Raw genomic sequence first — 8,610 nt, forward strand, 5'->3', positions numbered from 1 at the left:
GACAGTACATACCAGAGGAGGCTGCTGAGGGGAGGACGGCTCATAATAATGTCTGGAACAGAGTTGTGTGTGTGTGTGTGTGTGTGTCCCGTGTGTGTCTGCTGTGTGTGTGTGTGTTTGAGCTGTTGTTTATGTGTCAGTGTGTGTGTGTGTGTCAGTGTTTGTGTGTGTCAGTGTGTGTCCAGTGTGTCCAATCTGTCAGTGTGTGTGTGCCCTGTGTGTGTGTGTGTGTGCCATGTGTGTGTCCGCTGTGTGTGTGTGTGTCCAGTGAGTGTGTGTGTGCCCAGTGTGTGTGTCCAGTGTGTGTGTGTGGGCCAGGGTGTGTGTGTCAGTGTTTGTGTGTGTCCAGTGTGCGTGTGGCCAGTGTGCGTGTGTCCAGTGTGTGTGTGTGTCCTTTGTGTGTGTGTTCCAGTTTTTGTATGTGTCCTGTGTGTGTGTGTCCTGTGTGTGTGTGTGTGTGTGTGTCCTGTGTGTGTGTCCAAGAGTGTGTGTGTGTCCTTTGTGTGTGTCCAGAGTATGTGTGTGTATGTGTGTGTCCAGCGTGCATGTGTGTGTGTCCTGTGTGTGTGTGTGTATCCTGTGTGTGTGTGTGTGTGTCCAGTGAGTGTGTGTGTCCTGTGTTTGTGTGTCGGTGTGTTCACCGTGTGTGTCCTGTGTGTGTGTGTCCAGTGTGGTGTGTGTGTGTCCTGTGTTTGTGTGTACAGTGTTTGTATGTGTCTATTCTGTGTGTCCAATGTGTGTGTGTTTGTGTGTGTCAGGTTATTATTTACAGGGACACTGAGGAGTCTTCATCATAATGAACCCTAAACCCTGGATAGAGGGGCTCAGTGAATGTGGAGATGAATGTGTACAGGTGGGTCAGTGTGTCAGAGGAGGCTCTATAGAAGGACAGAGTGCCGGCTTGCCAGTCCAGATACACTCCTACTCTGTGGGAGCTGGAGGAGGGGACGTCTATTATAGTGAGATTATTATTGTGCCAGGCAGTGTACTGTTGTCATAGCAGAACAGACTCCAGGATTTGTTATTGTATCCAAGACAACAGTCATCACCCCTTCCTCTCCTGCTGATTCCTTTATATGTCAATCCTATATCAGCCCCTCTCCCACTCCACTCTACCTCCCAGTAACAGCGCCCAGTCAGACCCTCTCTACACAGCACCTGCTCACAGTCCTCAAATCTCTCTGGGTGATCAGGATACGGCTGTTTCTCTCTCCTACATGTCACCTTTCTGTTCTCCTCAGACAGAGAGAGGAGTCTGTTTACTGTGTTTAGGTCCAGTGTAAGATCACGGACATCTGATGGATGAAACCAGACACAATATTAGAAATCATCATCATTCACATTAGAATGTTATACTCACTTTCACTAATTAATTTATGTAGATGTTTCTAGGTATCAAAAAGGAGAAGTTAAGGTAACTTGAGACTTGTTGAATGATCATATGTTATACTGTATGGTGATATAAAACACACTTATTCACATTAATTACACACAGACATATACACACACACACACAAACACACACACACACACACACACACACACACACACACACACACACACAACACACACACAAACACACACACACACACACACACCACACACACACACACACACACAACCGGACACACACACACAAATATTCACATTGTCAAAGCAACTACTGGTAAACTTTGGTGTCCCTGATATCTGCTTCTGTAGAACTACAGCTGATATTTAATGTGACCAAGTAAGTAATGATGGTGGTCTTTGACTTGACTTAACATACATGAAGGGCACTTTCGGCATTTGCTGTATGATCGATGAGAATTTCCATATTGCAAATGTACAAGAGACAGTGCCTTACAAGACGTCCGGGACGTGCACAGGGGCCAGATCTTCCAGTGAGTCATCAAACCAAGTCTCTCGGACATTCGGTTTCCGTTTTCTAAAATGGTTCAAATATTGGTCATTTTTCCGCTGTTCCTGTAAATTCCACCAAATGGCGAATGGAATCTTATTGCAAATGTACAAATATCACCAATCACGACATGGCCATTTTTCCTAAATGGAATAGACTTAGAAGATGAAACTTGGTGAGCATAGGTTGGACAAGATGGCGTCGAGGCCTCAACGCTTTTTTGAGTTAAGGCAATTTTTCTGGGATTAAATGTCAAAACGAAAATAGAAATAGCTGATTTGAACACTTCACGTCAAAGTACATGAACCTACGCTGTCAGGAAAGAAAGAACCAGCCATTTATCTAGTAGTTTAAGAGAAATAGAACCAACAAAGCAAAAATGATATACCGCCATATTGTGCAGTCAACAGAAGTCAGAAATTACATCATAAATATTCACTTACCTTTGATGATCTTCATCAGAAATGCACTCCCAGGAATCCCAGTTCTACAATCAATGTTCGATTTTTTCGATAATGTCCATTTCTTATGTCGAAATAGCTTTTTTTGTTAGGGCTTTTGGTACACAAATCCAAATGCGCATGCAGGTTCAGCTGAACGTCGGACAAAAAGTTCAAAAAGTTATATTACAGGTCGTAGAAACAATTCAAACTAAGTATAGAATCAATCTTTAGGATGTTTTTATCATAATCTTCAACAAACTTCCGGCCGGAGAATTCCGTTGTCTGTAGAAAAGCAGGTCGCTCTCATGTGAAATGCGTGACCAATGCGTGACTCTTCCAGACCACTGACTAAAAGAGCTCTCATCCGGCCCCACTTCACAGTAGAAGCCTCATTCAAATTCCTAAAGACGATTGGCATCTAGTGGAGGCCTTAGGAAGTGCAACTTGACCCATATCCCACTGTGTTTTCGATAAGGGCTGAGTTGAAAATCGACCAACCTCAGATTTCCCACTTCCTGTTTGGATTTTTCTCAGGTTTTGCCTACCATATGAGATCTGTTATACTCACAGATATCATTCGAACAGTTTTAGAAACTTCAGTGTGTTCTATCCAAATGTACTATCATATATATATATATATATATTTAGCAACTGGGACTGAGGAGAAGGCTGTTTACTATGGGCACCTCTGGGCACCTTATTCATCCAAGCTACTAAATACTGCCCTCCGCCCTAAGAAGTTAAGTTCCTATGAAATCCTACTGCAAATGGACAAAACCTATGCCATACGGACAAGTAAAACAATTATGACAATAAAATATGACAAAAGTATGTATGTATGTATGTACAGTTCTTAAACATGTGTAATTGACAAAAGAATCGAAAGAATTTCGAAAAACTGTCCAGAAAGCACTTTTTAAACCTCTCTGGTACACGTAGCGTCCCACCTCGACAACAGCCAGTGAAATTGAAGGGGCGCCAAATCCAAAACAACAGAAATCCCATAATTAAAATTCCTCAAACATACAAATATTAAACACCATTTTAAAGATAAACGTCTTGTAATTCCAACCACAGTGTCCAATTTCAAAAGGCTTTACTGCGCAAGCACACAATGCGATTATGTTAGGTCAGCAGCTAGTCACAGAAAACCATACAGGCCATTTTCCAGCCAAGGAGAGGGCTCACAAAGGTCAGAAATAGCGATTAAAATCATCACTAACCTTTGATGATCTTCATCAGATGGCACTCATAGGACTTCATGTTACACAATACATGTATATTTTGTTCGATAAAGTTTCATATTTTTATCCAAATATCTCAGTTTACATTGGCGCGTTATGTTCAGAAGTGCATTGTCTCAAACAAACATCCAGTGAAAGTACAGAGAGCAAATCAAATTACAGAAATACTCACCATAAACGTTGATCTAAGATACAAGTGTTTAAAATACATTTAAAGAAACTTCTCCTTAATTTCTTGGCCCATCCCGTTAGCGGGATCATTTTCGTCAGCAACCCCTGAATAGCATAGGCGCCACAGTCAAATAATATTACAAAAAAAATATGCATATTCATATTCATGAAATCACAAGTGCAATATTGCAAAACATAGTTTAGCCTTTTGTTAATCCACCTGTCGTTTCAGATTTTGAAAATTATGCTTTACAGCGAAAGCAATCCAAGCATTTGTGTAAGTTTCTCGATAGCATAGCATAACATTATGTACATTATGTACACTAAGCATTACGTCACGAAAATCAGAAAAGCAATCAAAATAATAGTTTACCTTTGATGATCTTCGGATGTTTTCACTCACGAGACTTCCAGTTACACAACAAATTTTCCTTTTGTTCCATAAAGATTATTTTATAGTATTTTTAAAATACCTTTGTTTGTCGCGTTATGTTCCACAGGAAAGAGCGGTCACGACAACGCAGGCTTTATGGCGAAAGCACACTTTTAGTCCAGTAATCAAAAATGCACAAGACACGAGCACAAAGTCTAGACGAAAAGTCAAAAAAATTCTATTACAGTTTCTAGAAACATGTCAAACGACGAATCATCTTTAGGATGTTTTTGTCATAAATCTTTAATAATATTCCATCCGGACAAGTTCTTGTCTTTATAAATGAAAAGGAACTAAACTAAAGGCTTTTAACCAGACCACTGGTTCAAACTGCTCTTATTCACTCCCCCTTCACAGTAGAAGCCTGAAACAAAGTTCTAAAGACTGTTGACATCTAGTGGAAGCCTTGGAAGTGCAACCACATAGACACTGAATATTGGAAAGGCAATCACTTGAAAAACACACACCTCAGATTTCCCACTTCTTGGTTGGATTTTATCAGGTTTTCGCCTGCCAAATGAGTTCTGTTATACTCACAGACACTCACAGACACTCAGAGACATCATATGTATATCCTAGCCTCTGGGCCGAAGTAGCAGGCAGATTACTCTGGGCACGCTATTCATCCGGACGTAAAAATAATGTCCCCTATCAGTGAGGTTAGGGGGTGATAAGTTTTAGAATTTTTTTTCAAATGTTCAAAATTTGACCATTGGGTCTTGACTCGATGTTTTGCAATATGACAATTTACTGTGGAGCGCACTCGCCATCTTTTGGATTTTTGCTTTGTGACATTTGGCATTACCAAAAAGCTTTGAATGATCTGTCGTCCATTTGAGAGGTATTTGACATCTTGTATATGTTTCGTACGGTGCCAATATTAATATAATTAATATAATTAATAACATCTACATATTACCAACAACCCACTACTATACATTATAACCTAGTCTACTTTACATAATATAACATCTACATATCACTAACAACCCACTACTATACATTATAACCTAGTCTACTTTACATAATATAACATCTACATATCACTAACAACCCACTACTATACATTATAACCTAGACTACTTTACATAATATAACATCTACATATCACTAACTACTTTAGAAAATACATTTTTGTCCATTTCAGGGGGTTCTTCCCTTACTTGAATTAAGACTTATTCTTAGTCATATTCTTCACAGCAGTCAACACTCACATTTTCTAAGCCCAGGTTTCATTGTGTTCTCTCCACCATGTTCCACACTGTAGCGGTAAGCAGAAGAACAGACAGTCATTGAGTGATACACCTGAACTCACTCTCACACACACACACACACACACACACACACACACACACACACACACACACACACACACACACACACACACACACACACACACAGACACAGACACAGACATACTAGACTGACACAGACACAGACATACTAGACAGACACAGACATACTAGACTGACACACACACAGACACAGACATACTAGACTGACACACACACAGACAGACAGACAGCAGACAGACACCACACACACACACCACACACCACACACTAGACTGACACACACACACACACATACTAGACTGACACACACCACACATACTAGACTGACACACACACACACATATTAGACTGACACCCACACACACATACTAGACTGACACACACACACACATACTAGACTGACACACCATACTAGACTGACACACACACACACATACTAGACTGACACACACACACTGAAAACACATACTGGACACACACACACACACACACACACACACAAAGGACATACACACACAGGACACACACACACAGGACACACACACACACACAGGACACACACACTCTGGACACACACATACACACACACTGGTCACATACACAGGACACACACACACACACTGGACACACAGTAATCTCACACATACAAGACACACACACAGGACACACACACTCTGAACAGATATTGGACACACACACAGGACACCAACACGCAGGAACACAAAACAGGAGACACACACACAGGACACACACAGTGGACTCACATACACACAGGACACAAAAACAGGAGACACACATACAGGACACACAAACACACAAAGGACACCCACGCATGGCACACACACACACACACACACACACACACACACACACACACACACACACACACACCACACACACACACAGAGAGAAACAAACACAGGACTCTCACACACACAGGACACACACAAACACACACACAACACAGGATACAAACACTCACTGGACACACACACATACACACACACACACTAGACACACCCACTAGACACACACACACACACACACACACACACACACACACCACACACACACACACACACACACACAGAGAGAGAAACAAACACAGGACTCTCACACACACAGGACACACACAAACACACACACAAACACAGATACAAACACTCACTGGACACACACACATACACACACACACACTAGACACACCCACTAGACACACCCACACTACACACACACACACACATACCCACACATACACTAGACACAGACACGCACACACACACACACACACACCACAACAGTAACATTTGTCCAAGTGGTGGTAATAATGTGTGTCTTAACTAGCCTGATACTCAAACATGTATGTTTTGAACATTGACATAAACCCTCTACATACTTGAGTTTCTCCAGTCTGCAGTGTGGATCCTCCAGTCCAGCAGAGAGCAGTCTGACTCCTGAGTCTCCTGGGTGATTGTAGCTCAGGTCCAGCTCTCTCAGGTGTGAGGGGTTTGACCTCAGAGCTGAGACCAGAGAAGCACAGCCTTCCTCTGTTACTCCACAGCCTGACAGCCTGCAAAGAGTCAAATCATATTAAAATCACACTGATATTCTTTGGTGGTGAAAATAGTGGCAATATATTATTTCATCAAAGTGTTGCTTATAGAAAAAGAGAAACATGTATAGTACAAATATTATAGTAACTGACCAGACCAGTTTAAAAAGCAGTATCAGTCAGAAGACAGACAGTGAGGAATCAGATTTAGATTGTATTGAGTATACAGTCCACACCATATCTATTTAGACAGTGAGGAATCAGATTTAGATTGTATTGAGTATACAGTCCACACCATATCTATTTAGACAGTGAGGTATCATTTAGATTGTATTGAGTATACAGTCCACACCATATCTATTTAGACAGTGAGGTATCAGATTTAGATTGTATTGAGTATACAGTCCACACCATATCTATTTAGACAGTGAGGTATCAGATTTAGATTGTATTGAGTATACAGTCCACACCATATCTATTTAGACAGTGAGGTATCAGATTTAGATTGTATTGAGTATACAGTCCACACCATATCTATTTAGACAGTGAGTATCAGATTTAGATTGTATTGAGTATACAGTCCACACCATATCTATTCAGACAGTGAGGTATCAGATTTAGATTGTATTGAGTATACAGTCCACACCATATCTATTTAGACAGTGAGGTATCAGATTTAGATTGTATTGAGTATACAGTCCACACATATCTATTCAGACAGTGAGGAATCAGATTTAGATTGTATTGAGTATACAGTCCACACCATATCTATTTAGACAGTGAGGTATCAGATTTAGATTGTATTGAGTATACAGTCCCACCATATCTATTTAGACAGTGAGGTATCAGATTTAGATTGTATTGAGTATACAGTCCACACCATATCTATTTAGACAGTGAGGTATCAGATTTAGATTGTATTGAGTATACAGTCCACACCATATCTATTTAGACAGTGAGGAATCAGATTTAGATTGTATTGAGTATACAGTCCACAACATATCTATTTTGACACTGAAGCTAACATTTTAAATATGGCTATATTTCCAACATTTTAGGTTTAAGATCAAAATGTTAATTTGAGGTGACAGTATATAATGTCATCTTTTATTTGAGGATATTTTAATACATATCTGTTTCACGGTTTAGAAAAATTAAAGCACTATCTTGTCCCCCTATTTGAAGAAGTCATAAGTATTCTGACCAATTCACTTATAGTTTATTAAAGTAGTCAAAACTTTAGTATTTGGTCCCATATTCTTTGAACACAATGACTACATCAAGCCTGTGACTGCCATGATTGAGAAAGAACATGAATGAATCATGAATAATAATGAGTGAGAGAGTTACAGAGGCTACAACAAAACATGCTAACCTCTCACCATTACCAATAACAGAGACTACAACAAAACATGCTAACCTCGCACCATTACCAATAACAGAGACTACAACAAAACATGCTAACCTCGCACCATTACCAATAACAGAGGCTACAACAAACATACTAACCTCTCACCATTACCAATAACAGAGACTACAAAAAACATGCTAACCTCTCACCATTACCAATAA

General features: G+C 40.3%; 1 long non-coding RNA gene across 1 annotated transcript; it reads right to left on the reverse strand.

Moving 5' to 3' along the window:
• Nucleotides 1-997: 997 nt before the first annotated feature.
• On the reverse strand, nucleotides 998-6,939 carry LOC118962102. The gene is made up of 3 exons (XR_005049538.1): nucleotides 6,883-6,939; nucleotides 5,406-5,452; nucleotides 998-1,295 (listed from the first exon to the last, which is right to left on the reverse strand). It is a non-coding gene; the product is annotated as an uncharacterized LOC118962102 (long non-coding RNA).
• Nucleotides 6,940-8,610: the final 1,671 nt, after the last annotated feature.

This window comes from Oncorhynchus mykiss, unplaced genomic scaffold (genome assembly GCF_013265735.2).
Source record: "Oncorhynchus mykiss isolate Arlee unplaced genomic scaffold, USDA_OmykA_1.1 un_scaffold_729, whole genome shotgun sequence".
NCBI classification, from domain to species: domain Eukaryota; kingdom Metazoa; phylum Chordata; class Actinopteri; order Salmoniformes; family Salmonidae; genus Oncorhynchus; species Oncorhynchus mykiss.